Source organism: Topomyia yanbarensis, chromosome 2 (genome assembly GCF_030247195.1).
Source record: "Topomyia yanbarensis strain Yona2022 chromosome 2, ASM3024719v1, whole genome shotgun sequence".
Lineage (NCBI taxonomy): Eukaryota > Metazoa > Arthropoda > Insecta > Diptera > Culicidae > Topomyia > Topomyia yanbarensis.
The window spans coordinates 18,284,678-18,302,486 of NC_080671.1; the positions used below are offsets into that span (position 1 = coordinate 18,284,678).

At 36.9% G+C, this 17,809-nt stretch overlaps 1 protein-coding gene across 5 annotated transcripts in view; it reads left to right on the forward strand.

Moving 5' to 3' along the window:
- Positions 1 to 17,809, forward strand: part of LOC131682232 (protein Shroom) — a 764,905-nt gene that overhangs the window by 115,851 nt on the left and 631,245 nt on the right. The window lies entirely within an intron of this gene.

Sequence of the window (17,809 nt, forward strand, 5' to 3'; positions counted from 1 at the left end):
TGGTTTGTGTATTCTTATAACCTGCAAACGTGCTTTAAAGATCGGCGTTTTAGTCAATGAAAATCAAGAACATTTGTTGCTCTGTTCCTTCAACGTTTCGGTCCTTATTGGAATTTTTTCAAGGAATCGAAAATCCTCTGTGTTCTGTTTTCGGTTTGTTCATGCTAAGCTAAATTCATTGAAAACGGTCCAATAAGGACCGAAACGTTAGAGGAAGAGAGCAACGAGTGGCATACCTTAATAACTAAAAAACTAAAAGAAAAACAGCTCGGTAAAAGTGAAAATTTTCAACCTACCTCGGTCTGAACTGTCGATATGGTGCTCCAACCGAACACTATAATCATGAAATGTTTTTAATATTGGTCCGCTACAGATCTGTTTTTTTTCATTCGTATTGAGCTGTTTAAGGTGAACGGATCATCTCCTCAAAGGACTGTATAATACCGAGAAGTAAATATTTGGGGGCTGGTGGATTGCGATTGCATTAGTTTGTGTCGATCCGCGCTTCTAGCAGAGATATTGGAAAATTGATGAACCATTTTAACACATGTGTCAAAGCGATTAAAATTTTATATGGGAATTACATGTATTTTTCATTCGTTTTATATGAAAATTCATAACTTTTTTTCAAAGAGACCGAAAAAATTTTAAGCTTGGCAGAGCTCGAGCACATGATGGAAGGTTTCAAACGGATAGCTTTCGGATTCTTTAAAAAAAAGTTTTAAAATATTGAATTATAGAAATGCCAGGTTTCAGGTTTTTCTTAAAAAAATAATTACCAAGTTTAAAATTTTTGTTTGTCTTGAGAAAAAAATCTATTAATATTTGAGCTAACAATATTTCACATTTCAGTGTCAAAGAATTTCTGCTTTGCTTGAAAAACCTATTGTTGAAAACTGAAAAACATAGTGCCAGTTCACGAAAGTTACGGATTTTTCACTTCAACCTCAAAACTGGTTAACACCGCCATTGGAAAGGTCAAATTTTTTGCTAGTAATTTTTAATTTCCAAACGTTGAAAACAGAATTTGAAAGCTACAGTGAAGCACTACTATTAAGCAAATTAATAACCATTTGCCTAATTATGCAGGGTCTTCTCATTCTCGCAAAGCTTCATTAGATCTTTGTATCGTTCTTCCGAGCACTGTGTTGAACAATACATTAAAGAGTTCATCGCTCTACTTCAATCCATCTAGCATCACAAACGAGTGTCACCAGCAATTTTCACACTTGATTTTCAACGAACATGTGTTCAGAAAGTTTTTAAACTCATATCCATTCTGCGCCATTCGAAAACAAAACTTCTAAATAAAATTACGATAAACTGTCGAAAAACACATTTACATAAATTAAGTGTTGATTTTTTGTGCTTCGAATTTATCTCGTCAGTAACTAGCACCATCTGGGTGTCTAGTTAGACGATGTATCTGAACTAGTACCCAAATTTAAGTTAGTTTTTGTGCCCTTAATGCGCAAATCGGTTTAATCCAATATTCCCTTTTGGGAATTAAGATTGCACATTTACGGTAAGCGAACACCAAAATGTAGAGCGAAAAAACTCGAAAAAATACCAATTTGCTGTCGTACATTTCACGGTAAACACTTTGCGAATGGAAAATTCATCATTTTGAATGATGAATCATACTTGACATTTTCGCACTATAAATTAAGTGGAAACGATGGCTATTATACCGATAACATAGAGCAAAACCAGATGATGTTGCACTTATTAGACCGTAGTCATCAGTTGTACGCATTAAGCGATGAACATCTCGAATTAGGTTTTTGGACGGTAATGTTGTCGATTTCCGTCAACCTTCGTTTGATTCGAGAAACCAATCGCTGTTCGTTTGGAGCCTCTAAACCGTTATCGTACAGTGTACATTTGATAACAGCCCAAAAGTTTTCGGTTTGACGTGCTTCTGGCACGTTACTAGGATGGTCCTTTTCCGCCCCAAATTGTTTTTTTATCTATTCAGTTAATCAGTCGTTTTTTCGTATGATAATTTGAAAGATCCGGGCCAAACATGATTTCTTCACGAGCGCGATATTTCAACTACTTTTTCAACAAAAAATGGTTTTGTGAATGCAATAAAAAATCAATATCTTGTGTATCATGTAACTAGAATAGCGAAAATTCTAAGCTATTTCATATTTGATATCAAATATATATTTGAACCCAATCAGAAGATGAGATCCGGGCGGGCATAGTGTAGTTTATACATCGATTGCCATGTACGCAGCTCACCTGGCTTCAATTCCCATCCCCGCACACAGGAATAGAGAATTTTTTAAAAAGAATTTTCTAACCTAAATGACCCTACGGTTAAAATAACTATATTCGAAAAAAAAGATAAAATGCTTCAATTTCTGCAAGAATTTACTGATATAAACATCTGCACTGACCGCTTCAGCTCTACTTAAATGGATTAGTGGCACTGAAGCACTTTCCTCCGAAATGATCTCCCACATCAATACCTTTGGTTCTAATTTCGATTTACTGGGATATTGAACATCGTCTGGTGTTGCTTTAATGTTGTCTGCGAAATAGCCATCGCTTCAGCTTCATCATTTAGGTGCAAAAATGTAAAGCACGATTCATCATCCAAAATGATGAATTTTCCATTCGCAAAGTGTTTACGGTGAAGTCTAGCAAATTAATTTTTTTCGCGGGATTTGTCGCTGTATATTTTGGTACTCGGTTATATTTATGAAAAATTATGTTGTTTTTCTTTAGAACACAGTGGACAGGTCAGCAGGAAATATTACGTTTTCATGCCACTTTGTGTGTTGATTGTCCAACCTTGTTTTTGGCACTTGATTGCATTTTTTTGGTTTTGGCGCTTAGTTTTGGTTGGACAATCGTATTTTTTTTTATTTTTCGGCTTTTTGCCATACTAATAAATTTTCAAAACACTGAAAATAGTCGCATGCGAGATTGATTTGTACTTGAACACTTGCAGAATTTCTTACAGACTGAGTCGTTCAAACAGATGACGACAGATTTACTTAAATTCAGCTCGCACGACATTTTATTTGTAATAATTGTGAAATAGGATTAGAGCTTTCATTTCTCAACGGTTTTCAGCCTGCCGGGATTCGGGAAGTAAAAAAAGTTATTGCTTAGGAAATCCCGGGATCCCGGGAACACCGAAGAATTTAAAAATGTGTCGTTATATTTAAAACAAAAGAATTAATTTCTGTAAATTTTCAAAACCGATTGTTTTACCTATTATTTTGCTTAAAAGAGCAATGTCGGTTTAGTTTCAGATTATTTATTGAATCCTGCGTATTGATCTTAAGTAACTTGGCACACAGTTTATACAAATTCTTCTTCTTTTCGATGATTTTTCTTAGATATATAAACGAAATTGTGGTAATCACTATTGCAAATGAGAAGATATACTTAACATAGTTCATTGAGTGGCTGTACAAATTTGGGATTTCGTGTTAGAGCGTTTCGATGACTTTGGTCAAATTAATGCAGAGCACCTTCATCAGTCATCTTGTATTCTGAATGATATAATTGAGTTACGCCAGGCTACTACGTGCGGTTATCCCGATAAAATGAAAAACGTCACAATAGGATCAATGCCTCTCCGAATTAAGATAAAATAGAAATCAAATGACCAATGCACGAGCTGCGTACATCCAATGATTCGAATAAATTTATTTGAATTTTACTATTGCTACCCATTTTGATACATTGCATGTAAAAAGTTCAGCAAATCAGCAATATACGATATCGCCCATATTTAAGTGAATAATTCAAACATAAATGTTTGATTATAACAGTGTGTAAGCATTGCACACATCCAATCGGCACGTGAATGTATTTATGCGGAGCTTATAGTACAGGACGGCGAATGTGCGTGGCGTTCTTGTTATGGGTCACTGGATGTACGATAGAGCTATTACCTTCCGTCGCCAGAACTAACAAGAATCACATATATAAATGAATCGAAAGTGAGAAATGCAGAAAGCTCAGCTGATTTTTATTGCGCTTGGCTACTAACGATATCTGCACTACTACTGCACTACAAAAACTATTAAATTTTAATGAAAATTGTCTCAAACATTTCAAAAATTTTCTAAAGGAACTCGGACTAGTTTTATCAACCATAGTAGACGATTCTGTTGTTCAGACTGGTTATGATCTTATTGAAATTCGGTCATCAGTCTTGTAATTTATGAAGAACAGGATTTGATATTCTCTGCAACGTTTCGACTATATTTTCTAGCATTTTTCAAGGATTGCTATAACGTGTAAAGTTTTAATATGTGAATCGTATTAACCTAATCATAATTTTTACTTACAATGGGATCTGTTCTATGTATGTATTTATTTTTTTTTCCATCTGTTGCCTGTAATATGTGTCAGGGTACTAAGAACCGTTGATAATTGCTATATATTTTTATTTTGAGGTGACTAACCTAATTTGTACTAATTTTAAACCAAATTTATAAAAGGTTTTCTTTTCTAACGGCACTAAACGGACCTGATGTCACTGTGATCGCAAGTACGCTGGTTATGTGTGTAATTGGTTAATTAGTTAATTAATTAGGGTCGATTTTTTTGAAATTTTGTAAATTGAGTATTCCTGCGTAAGTATGGCTTAAACCATCCACGTTAGTACGCTTGTTGACTGAGTGGGTAGCGTTAAAATAAGGCGCATCTCTAATATCGGTAGAGTGAATCTTTTGTAGCTATAATTGATTATTTTTGTGTTAGTTGGATCAAATTTTTATTCATAATCTGTGATATGCGTTATCAGAGTGGTTTGCTCTCTGAGAGCTAGTACTTCATTGACTGTGTCTCTTGGGATACCACTGTCTCACCCGATTGGAGACAAATGAGAGCGGTCAGCGCCATTCGAATCGGTCGATTACAATGTTGTCTTGTATCTTGAAGTTGTTTGAGAAAAGAATCCGAGAAGCTGCACCAGTCAAAAATTCATTTTTTGGATATATTAACACCATTTTCGAAGCTTCTCTTTGTTAGCAAAACTCTTTGTTCGCGAAATTTTCGTTTTCCCGGGACTCCCTAGTATCGGGAAAAAGCAAAATTTAAATTCCCAGAATTTGCGAATCCCGGGAAATGCGCAAATACCGGATTTCCAGCGAAATGAATTCCCGAGTTGGAAGCTCTAAATGGGATGTTAACAGTGCAGTTCGAGTACAGTTAAGTGTGACAAGTGCATTGTTTGAAAAATTCGTGCTTGTTTAAGCAGTAGAAAGTTCTTAATTTAGTTTAAAAACTTTCCGAACATCTGTTATTCAGAGTTATACGAATGGTCTTAATCAATTCAAACATTAGCTGTCACGGTTTGTTTCGTTTCACTGATTCATACGCTGCATCAAAATCCACGAATAGATTAAAAAACATCGATAAACATATAATCGTAAAGATTTTAAAAAACAAACAAACGTCATCGTGTTCAGTACGATAATCTACTATGGAAAATATTTACCTGGCTTTACGTCATTCATACCGTTTAGTACGATTCAAAATATTAATGCCTTCCACTACACCCCTGTTTCAACCAGGCATAACATAAGAAAAGATAATGGATCCAAAACGTACTTAAAAATGAAGAAGAGTTTGAAAGATCGAAATCGTTCAAAGTAAACGGTATTCGCTATTCCTCCGAAAACCCGATACCTTTCCGAATGGGAGGGGAAAATTGCCAAACTGCATATTTTGATACCGGTGTCATTTATTTCAGTTTTCCCATCCAGTTAACTCGGCTAAATATACTGCGCACATCACACGGTTAGGGGTTTCGGGTTCAGCCTCTCAGGGGGGAGCAATCATCTGATAATGATGCAGTTGCACTGACTACATACAGAGTGCCAGTTCTCCGGTCCGGAGGTCATCCTTTAAGCGACATAGGCTTGTTATTTACAATGTTACTTTTTCTTTTGCTGTTTCGTTTCGGCAGTGCCAATCAACGCATATTTGTTGTCCCGGTGATGGTGGTGGCGGCTTCGTTCCGACCTGCTTATTTCCCACCAGGTACCAGGGTCAACTGAATCATTTCCGTACCCGAACAGCCACAGATCGAGACGTTTACCGCTTAGAGGTTTCCCTTCAGTGTTGACAATAAATTGATGACGGTGTGCAGTATGCCTTTGATGGTGGTCACTTGGGCAGAACTTCCCCTGGGTTCGTAATCTGCACCTTGCGATCAGTGTTAAGACAACCCGTTGGATACCGGTGCGTGGCGCCGGCCGCGGACGCATCTATTTGGCTTGTTAATTTTGATGTTTTATTGTTATTACAGACGTTCAACCATCAGTCACACACTCGCGGGTTCGCGTTGGGGCGCCCGCTTGCGTGTGCGAGTCGGTGGATTGTACGCATCATACTCGCATAATGAGATGTGGCCAACGCGATTCGCTTGGCTGGGAATGAGCCGGAAGAGTAATTTCCCTAACTGTCTTGGGAGGAGATTTGAAGTAGGTCAAAGTTTTAAGTTTCTTTATCGATGGTATAATCAGTCGACGACGGCAGAGGTTGATGGAAAGTTAATGAATCTCGCTGGAGTGTGGTTTCTGGAAGGAACGCTGCAAAGTACTGCGTGGAGATTTAATCTTTTTTTCGGCAGATTGGTTAAATGTGTTGAACGTCCACGGGTACCTCAACTTCAATTGAGTGATGTTGGTGAACACATCTCACTTAGCCGTTGGCTAAAAAACGTGTCATACTGCGAGCATGAGAACAGATCCAGTATCAAGAATGCGTGAGAACGGCTAGTGTTTATTTTCTGGCCAGCAGCGTGCGGAATTCAATGACCCTCGCCGGAATGTACGACGTCGCCGCCGAACCATCAGCAAAGCTGATGCTTGCCCATAGGATAGTTTTTACTAGACAGTCCATCTAGAACCGCAAACAACAAAAAATATGACCGGTTCGAGCTTCATTCTTTCCATTCCGGACCGCGTAGATTTGAACTGTGAAGGTCTGCTTGTGTTGCTCAGGTGTCGCCGGTGATGATGATGACGACGACGGTGGAGGTGTAAAAAAGCGAAAGTGTGATATTTGTGTGTACTCAAACAATTGATTCCACTTTTTGTGTTTCCACCAACCACAACCCTACTCAGCACAGAACCTTACAACACAGCACAAAACGTTTTAACATCAGACCCACGCGAACTAGGCATTATAGTTGAATTCACGAAAACAGACTCATTTAGGAACCGGGCTCAAGCGCGGATGACGAGCTTTGAAGCTCTCGGTTTAACGGACGGGAGACGTAATATTGAGTACGGGGAAAATGAAGGCTTGGAGGTAAATTGTTTATGGTTTCTTTTGTTACACATTAACGTAATGGTTTGTCGGTACCGACCTGCCACAGGTCCCGTCACGCGGTTTATTTATTTCACTTTCATTAAAGAAGAAAAGAAGTTTAATGTAGGGAAAAAAGCAAGTCAAGTTCCTCAAGTCCGCACGTAATTCACTGAAAGACGTCGTCAGCACAAATCCCGTCCGTTCGGATGTTGTAATACAATGGGACGGATCCCCGTGGCAACAAAAGGGATGTCAATCTCCTAGCTCTAGGTTGTGTGGAGAGGTAATTACTTCACTCGGTCGAATGGTTGGCACCGACGAGGCTGAAGATGAGGCTGCGCCAGCTGAAGTGGCTCTAAGACTCTAAGTTCAACAAATAAATTGATTCATTTTTTTTTAATATGCGCTGCTATGCGCTGATGTTTGGTGAGTATGTGTTGGTTGGTAATTGGTTGACGAACAGACCCGTCAATTCATACGGGAATGACCTTCGACAACTCAGCACGACGTCCTAGACGACGCCGTTGTTGTCGTAGTCGTCGTCGTTGCGACGTTGTACTGACGGGTTAGGTAATGACTTTAGTTAGGATGGTGTCGAAACTGTTACACGGTCGGTAATTAGCTTCAATTCGAGGAGGGTCCGTGCTTTGTCAGGCACGATTAGGCGTGAAATAGTGTCTTTTATTGGGGCTTGAAGATGGTTGTCGGCATTATTGTTGTTTGACGTGTGGCATGTAGAGCCTCATACTTATGAGGATACCTGAGTCTGCTCAAGTAGTTGTCGAGTAATTCTGAGCAATCATGTGCTTCTCCTTCTTCGCGTTATCGACCGGAAATGCTTCCATTTAGAAAACAGTGTGTCATTAATTACTGAAAACACACGTATCTTACGGTGGCTAACGACTTGTAATACAATCAGATAGCAGTCGGAATGTGTTTTAACATGCTTCCCAAAGTGATTTTAGATTATTTTTAGCACGATTAATATTAATTTATTCCTTAAATTCGTCTATTAGCAAGTTTTAAAAATAGCGAATTAGTATTATGCTATATCCTCTCCCAAGGAAATAAAATTGATTGAAAACAAATATTTCTCCACTGTGGTGAAAATTGGGTAAAACAACATTTGTGCGAAAATGGCACAAAACCAATAACTAAATTAGTTATGAAATTTGTGTTTCGACTTCGTCTCATCAGAACCCGACACTAACTTAGTGACAGGACTAATCTAGCACCGGCAAGAGTTTTGAGGTAAAATACAGAACCTCTGCCATAAACGATGTTTCCATACAGATTTCTGATTTTATAGGACTTTTTTAAACTGATTTTCCAAGTTATTTGGTTTTTTATGTGGATCCATATTTCGGTCCATGTCTATACCATCATTTGTAGCTAGTTATTTGAATGCGACTGAACTTTTACTCCGATGATGAACAATATAACCGTATATTGGGTAGATAGTATTCTTCGCTGTGCCGATGTTGTGTTGTTTCCGTTTCTATGATTTAATCTGACAAACGTTTTTGAATCTTATCAAAATAACGTTTGAGTCAGTATATGTGGCATTTTTCAGTAATTCACTAGAGGCCAAACCATCGAATATATTCACAGGGTGTCTTTGGAGGAATTGTTCGTATGAATATTGGTTTACTATGACCGAACTAAAAAATTAACCCTTTTATACTCTGGCGAGGTAGAAAGTTGGTGTCTTCGACAAAGTTTTAGAAATAGTGAATAGTGAAGAATTTTGTTGAAGAACTTGAGCTTATAGGACTAAAGGTTATCAATTTATAAGGCGGCAATCCCCTTACATCTAGTTTAAATATAACTTTTTCCATTGTGACTTTTCGTACAAGCTATGTTCAAGACAAATGTGTAGGAATCAAAACTACATAATATTGTCGAAGACTGTGTGTAAAAATACTCATTCGTTTCAAAGTTATTGAAGATTTTTACTTTTTTTACACCAACTTCAACTACGTATAAGATAGAAAGGTGCAAACCAAAATGCACGAAGGACACTTTTTTCGTTGTCTAAACTATGCACAATAAAGCTAAGAAGGTTTGGTGCGTGGCACTCTAGAACCCTATGAATAGGGTAAGCTTACTTTATCATGTTTTTTTACCTTTTCCATGCAAAAATCAGCAAAAACATTTTTTTTAGTTTTTTTGTCCCAATTTTTGAAATTCTTGGTTTGATATTCAATTACAAGTATTATTTTCACTTATACCAGAATATTTCAGATTTTATAAACGTGGGAGCAAAAATGTAAAGTTTTTAATATCGTTGGAGATACAATCTAATATATATTCAAATAGACATGTCATAATGAATTTAATGTTTACAAAAGGATGTCATACCATTAATTACAAAAATTTTCGGGAAAAATCGAAAAAAAAAATTTCTGATTTTTGTATGGAAAAAATAAAAAAATATGATAAAGTAGGCTTACCCTATTCATAGGGTTCTAGAGTGACGCACCAAACCTTGTTAGCTTTATTAGCATAGTTTAGACAGTGAAAAGTGCCTGCCCGTCATTTTGGTTTGCACCTTTCTATCTTATACGTAGTTGAAGTTGGTGTAAAAATATGTAAAAATCTTCAATAACTTTGAAAAGATTGAGTATTTTTACATACATTCTTCTACAATATTATGTAGTTTTGATACCTACACATTTGTCTGGAACGTAGTTTGTACAAAAAGTCACAATGAAAAAAGTTATATTAAAAAAAAATAGATTCAATGGAGTCGATATAGAAAACGCCTTATAAATCGATAACCTTTAGTCCTACAAGCTCAAGTTCTTCAACAAAATTCTTTACTATGAGCATTTCTAAAATTTTGTCGAATACACCAACTTTCTACCTCGACAGTATAAAAAGTTAATGTTTTTAGTTCGATCATAGTAAGCCATGCCTAATTTCAATTGTTATCAGATTGTGGGGAATATTCTTTATTTTTATTTTTTTATTTTTATTTTTATTTTTATTTTATTTATTTCGTCAATCGATGTAGACTACAGATTTCCTTAATTACTAATGTGTATATTTCGTGAATTTAGTATAAATGAAGCAATTTCGGCTTTTACTGAATCATCCTCTTACGCGTTAGAATTTCTTTTGTGTATAAAATATTGCTTTAGTTTCAGTTTAGACATTGTAAAATCAATTGAGTCGCAATAATGATTATAAATAGACATCATTCGATTTATGGGGCTATATTTTGCATAGTTTGTGCGAAAAGGAGCTATTGAAAATATACTTCGATTTCGTAGCGTGAAGGTGCATAAAAGTTCAATTTGGATAAAATTTCAGCTGAATCGATACGATGCGAAACGATATTATTAATGAATGAGAGCATTGCAAATTCGCGACGCTCCTTTAATGTTTGAATATTGATAAGCAAGCAGCGTGCTTCATAAGATGGCAGAGGGAATGCTGTCCATCCTAATTTACGAAGGGCAAATAATAAAAACTGTTTTTGTACCGATTCTATTCGTTCTTCATGTCTGCTTGAAAAAGGACACCAAATAATACTGCAATATTCCAATATCGACCTAACATATGCAATATATAATATTTTTATTGTATAAGGATCTTCAAAATGATAGCTAAAGCGTTTTATAAAACTGAGCATGTTGTTAGCTTTGTGTATAATTGTGTTATAATGATCAATAAAATTTAACTTTGAATCTAATATAACACCTAAATCCCTAATTCTTTCACATTTTACTACAGTCTGATTTCCTAAGGTAATCTCAACATTCGGTGTTTGTCGTTTTCTACTAAAGGTTATTGAATTACACTTTTTCACGTTCAGTTGTAAGAGGCTTTTTTGACACCACATGTGGAAAATTTGTATTTCGTTTTGAAATGTATTAATATCCTCGGCATTTCTTATCTCCAAATAAAGTTTCATATCGTCCGCATAAATTAGTATTTTCAGTTTTTTGAGAATGAAGGAGATATCGTTCACGTATAAAATAAACAATAGAGGGCCTAAATGAGAGCCTTGTGGAACTCCTGAGGTGACTTTAATTGGATTAGATTGCTTTCCTTTAAATTTAATTATTTGCTGACGTTCGGAGAGATATGATTCTAACCATGTAAGTAGCCCAGGCTCAATGCCGATCTTTGTCAATTTATAAAGTAACATTGGGATGTCAATGCGATCAAATGCTTTACTAAAGTCTGTATAAAGTGCCTCCACGTAGTTTCCATTATCCATTGCAATCAGTGTATAATTAATAAATTCTAGTAAGTTTGTTGAGGTCGAACGACCTTTGAAGAAGCCATGCTGGAGGTTGGAAATTCTGTTTTTTATTTGAAGAAATATTTTTTCGTTAATGATTGATTCGAAAAGTTTCGGAATACAGGAGATTATGGCTATACCACGATAATTACGTACGTCAGATTTTTTGCCAGATTTATATATAGGCACTAAAAAAGATTTTTTCCATATTTTAGGGAACTGTCCAGATTGCAAAGACATATTAAACAGCCAGAACAATGGGGCAGTTAACTCGGTTGCTAGGTTTTTCATAAATAATGGTGGGATTCCATCAGGGCCAGAACCTTTTGATACATCTAAATGTTTTAGAGTATTGAAAATGTCTTCCACTATGACATGATTGACACTAATATCCAAAGGAAAATCGGGAAGAAAAGCGAAGTAATCGCGATCACGGTCTTGTTCAGAAAAAGTCGTATATATTTCTTGGAAGAATGTTGCAAATAGGTTGCAGATTTCTTCCGAGTTATCACGTACGTTGTCATCCAAGTGCATTGTTGATGGGAAATTGTCTGATTTTAATTTAGTTTTGACGTAGTTGAAAAAATTCTTTGGACAAGATTTGATCTGCTGTTCCGTTTTTGAATTATAATCCGCAAGTGCAGAATCTATGGCCATATTTAGTTTATCGCAAATGTCGAAATATTTTTCCAAGTCCTCATTATTTTGGTTTTTCTTATATAGCTTATGGGCTTTTTGCTTCCTATTTTTCAAACTCTTAATTTGTCTATTATACCAAACGGGATGCTTCGAGTTGCCGTGTCGTCTTTTTTTCTTAATAGGCACCTCTTCATAAATTATTTTGAAAATAATTTTGTAAAATACGTCCACTGCGGTTACAATATTTTCTTCATTTCTAAGGCTATTTTGCCAGTCGACACTACTTAGCTTCCGCCTGATATTGTCATAATTGGCTTTATGGTATTCAAAGACTTCTTCAAAGTCACAATCGCTGGGTTTTTGAATTTCATGGATGAATAAGGAAAATTCAATAGCAGTATGAAATACTTCATTTTTCCACAAAGGAGTTAGAGATTCAGATACACAGAAGTCTTCCTGAATGTTTGTAAATAAAAGATCGAGATAGCAATTCTGTCGATTTTTTACGTGATTTATTTGATTTAGTCCTATGCTAGCAGTTTTGTCGAAAATATACTGCAATGTTTCGTTTTCTCCCACGACTGGGATTAAAATATGTTCGTTTTCAGAGTCCGGAATAAAATCTGCTTTGCGTTGGTTAAAGTCTCCGTAAATGTGAACTTTAACCTCGGCTGGGAGTTCAGATAAAATTTGTTCAGCAATTTGGAAAAAAGCTTCGTACGATGTTATATTAGCATGCTCTGGTGGGAAATATACAGAGGCAAAAACATGCATTTCGCCGGCAATGTTTGATTTAACCCACACATGTTCAAATTCCTTAAACTTCACTGTGACTAGAATTTCTGAATTAAATTGAGCCGAAATACCCACAAGGACTCCCCCGCCAGACTTCTTTTGAGATTCGTGAAGATTTCGATCGTCTCTGAATACGTTAAAACCACTGCCGAAAATTTCTTCACTTTTTACGCTATCGTCCCAGCTAGTTTCAGTTCCTAATATAACCAAAAATGACGAACCTAATATACGTTTATGAATTTCTGCCATTTTGGCTGGACTTTTCATCCTATTAAAATTTTGACAATACATTAATAATTCTGTCGCAGTCTTTTTTGTATTGGAAAGTCTACCATCATTATCTAATTCTTGGAAAACACTGTGCTCAACAGCAAACTCGTCTTTTTCTTCTTCTAAGGAAAGTGTCGAAACTACCGAAAACACGAATGTTGAAAGCGGCATGCCTCACACGGTGATGATGATGGCGAACATTCCGTATTTACTGCATTTAATTGTTGCGATGATCTTGATGTATCACGTGCTGGGTAGGGATTCAAAATCTCGCCTCGTGTAAATTGAATCGATGGAATATAATTTGTAGGTAGGCCGGAAAAACGATCCTTGGCTGCTGCAAGAAGCACTCTATCCGGTGGTAGAAAATTCGTGTTGCAGCTATGATTGGGATGACGGTTTTGGTTATGACTGGAGCTACTGGCACGATTAAAAAAGTTGCCATTGGAAAAATTGGCCGGCGGGCCATAATAACGATCGTTTATTGTTGCAGGGGGTCTCCGATCAGGTGGAAAAATATTGTTGTTGTTGTTGTTTTTAATATTAGTATTCCGGTTTCTAAATATTTGTTTCTTTTTACGCCTTCTAGCCTTATCCGCCTGTTTTTGTTGATTCAATCGATTTATTTCTCGCGCATCGTACTCACTCCAGTCAGCTTTCCATACTTTTTTTGTGCCCAAGAAACGCCATCCTGAGTTAATAGCGTTATTTAATTCAATTTCCAAACTGGGGCGTGAGTCATTCGGCGATAGCAATTGCGCGGTCTTATTATTCGCATATACATATGCTGACATCGATTTAACCTCGTTGAGAATTTCTGGCAGCAACGTTGATTCATGTGACGACCGTAGTTGCCTGGTGCTTTTGTTTTCATTGAGGGCAACTGAGACCGACTTCAACTCGTCGAGAATCTCGTATCCTAGGGTGGAATTTGGAGGATTACTGTTGGCTGTGTCTAAAGACAGCTGACTAAGCTGACTTATTTCCGCGTTCATGTCACGCAAATCAGCGGATAATTCCGAAGTAACTGTTTTTAACGATTCGTATACACTATCTGATGTTGACTTAATTGCTGTGTCAAGCAGAGAGGTAACGTGGTTTTTTATTGCAATAACACTGCCGGCTAGACTACTATTTTTGTTGATTGCAATCAATTCCTGTTTAACAGTAGTGAGAAGTATTTCTAGGCCTTCGAGTGCCTCATGTACTAGGTCCGGCTTGTTTTGCTGAAATGTTAGTTGATGAATCACTTCAGTATTCTCCCGTATTTGTTTTTCCAGAAGTTTTTGCTGCTCGGCGAGTCCGTTGAAAGCAATTTTCCCATGTAGTAGTTCCTGACACGAGTCGCAGCATGGCAGTATGTACGAGTTGACATCAACCAATCTCCTGTCCTTTCTCCTTAGTGATCCCCGCTGCACGGTCACGCCAATGCAAGCTGCATGATACTTCCTTGGGCATCCAACACACGTCCACAGAATCGAATCCGCAGAGGCGTCCAAGGCACAAATTTCGCAGTTCATTTTATTATCGTTCGCACTTTTTTTAAAATCGGTCACTTAAAACAAAACAAACTGTAGCACGCGGCGCGCAGTCAAATTGAAACAAAACAAACTTTAGCACGAGGCGCTTGGTGAAATTAAAATTAAACAAACTTTAGCGCGCGATACCGGGAGCGAATGCAAAACACGTCCACACTTATTGACGACTAAATATCATACGAAAAATTCCTCCAACGACACCCTGTGAATATATTTGATGGTTTGGCCTCTAGTGAATTAAGTGTACGTTTTTGGCGTTTCCAAGCACTGTGCAACCCCCTTTACGATTATCGGATGTCAAATAAACGACAAATAATTATCAAATATTTATTGTTTTCTTTTTGTTAAAATTATATCAAAATAGAATAGTTTGGTGAAAACCCAATACAAGCCATTCTAAATGAGCCACCGGAAGAGAAAACCGAGCAATCGAATCATCGTCATTTGTTGTTGCAGCTTCGGCTCGCATGCGTTCGCCACGCCAAGCTGCTTTGCTTTATTTTCTATGCAAGCAGCATGCTTCATAAGAGAAGAAAGCTTTCTTAAAAATGGCGAAAGCATGGTTCGAGATGCGATTTTTCGTTTGCTTACGTGCCATGAAATTGTTCCGTCAATTCCCGAATGAGCATGAAAAAACATTACTAGATTATTTTAAGAGAACTTTGAGACTAAAAAGTAGGAGGAAACAGAAGGAAACAGTCTTGCAATTAAAGCACTGGAGTGGAACCGTTTAGCATCAACTGTACTTTCTGAACAACCCAAGGTCATTCGAAAAATCAAGGCTGTTCCTAACATGTCACACCTAACAATGATTTGGGGTCAAAACTGAACACTACCCGCTGAACTGGTGACAAATCCGTCTCCGAAAATTCTTGTGTTCCCGCGAAAATAAACAACCCAACCGAAGCCCCAAACAACAAACAGCGGTCAATATCCGAGTCCGTATACTGTACGACCAGCTGCTGATGAAGTTCAATGGGTGTGTCTTAATCGACAATGAATTATGGGCGAAAGCCGATTTCTTAACAAATTCAAATTTGTTTTCACAAAACATGTTATGGTTTGACAAGGGATATGTTGCTGTGGAAAGAAAACCAGAGTTTTTGTAACATATTCAATTCGTAGTGTACTACGAATTTGAATGTGTTTGAAGTGGGGTACCATAACAAACAGATTTCAGCCTTCGTTAAGTCCAATGATGGTCTAGTTACGTTTTGGCCAGAGCTGGTAAGCTGGTTTTCATTGTAGCAAGGATATGCGACAATGGATCAACGGCAATGGAGCACAGATCATCCTAAAAGCTGAATCCACCACATTATTCCCAGTTTCGTCCAATAGACAAATAATGAGTTATTATGAAGATTAAGGTAGCAGTCACCAGCGTCACGTTGATCGGATTAAGAAATAATTTGATATTTTTTATAAAACCAATTAAAATTAAAAAATTTGTTAATTAAATACGTTAAATTTCACTAGTCGGTTCCGACAGCATGAAGTAACAAGTTACTTTACGCTTGTCCGGACATGCCGTAGACTTAGGTGATTCGCATTACTAATGCCAAAAGTTTGACTCCTACGGTAGCAGACAAAGGGTTGAGTCGCCGGTAAACTCTAAGCTTGCACATATGATTCTTCAACGCTTTTCTAAACTTTCTCCCTTTAACTCCTTTCTCTTCATTGAGTACTATTGCTCTTAAAATTGAAAAATATATTTCACCTTCCAGTCCTTTGCTAATTAAATGTCGTAACAACAGCAGAAATTCGTCCACCAGAAAAGACGTATTAGATCAATCTGTTTGCTCCGACAGCACAACGTAGCAGTTTCCTAGTGAGCTGTCTCATAATTTTAAATCAACAAGCTGGGATCTTTTCGAAGAAAACTGAGTAACTAGCAATAACAACTGACTGTATACATACATTAATGAAGGACACGCAACCGTAAAAAAGCCTTGTCGAACAATATTTGAGTTCGTGGAATGTGCTTCATAACCCTACTGAGAATCAGCATTAAATGAAAAGTCAGTTTGCACCCAAAGTTGATTTGAAGACTTTTTTCAATAGGTGCAATCTCCAAAAGAGAGCTTCTCTGGTTGGCTGCGTACGTCGCGTATGTTCTGTAAACTAATGATTCGAAAAAAACAGTGGTATGAATAGGAAGTGCCTCATCTCACTGAGAGGTAAATTATAGCGGATTTTTTTTCATTAAACGGCACGTTTCGGAAATAAGAAAAATTACATATATGAAAACAATCTTTATTGCTCTAGCAATTGGTTTCCAATGATCCAATTATTTATAGATAAAAAGGTTCAAAGATCCAAAAACACAAAGCTGCAATGGTTTAAAAATTAAAAATATGAAGCTGTAATATAAGCGTCAGAAAGTTTGAAGATCTAAACAATCGATAATCCGAAATATACTAAAATCCAAAAATCAAGAGATCCTATAATATCAAAACCAATGGTCCAAAGATACCGGGTTGCAGTGATCCAAATATCCCAAAATCTGTCATACAGATTGTAAAATTCAAGATTTCCACGGATCCAAGACTTCAAACGTAAAAAGATCTGAAGAGATTAAGCTCCTAATTCCAAATGATCTGAAGAATTAGGTCTCCAATTAGTTAATCGCAAGACCCGCAAGATTCAATTTCTTAAACATGAATGGATCAAAGATGAATGGTTTAATGATTTAGGAAAAATGACCAAAAGATCCAATTATCTGAAGGTGAAAATAAAATCTGCACCAAGACCTAAAATAATCCAACGATCCCAAAGAGCCAATGGATGCAAAGATCTAAAAATTTTATACTAATGGTTCATAGACGGAATATTTTGAAGATTAAAATATCGAACAGTTCCAAGATCATCATCCTCGGGCGGAACAATCCGGTTGCTCCGAATCATGGTCATCAAATTTATATTTCTAGATTATTCGATCTAGAGCCGCCGTTCTCCAGTCTCCTTGAATGACTGCTCTTTTTCAATTGTACACAACTAGCGAATGCGGGATATAACCCGAAGTCAT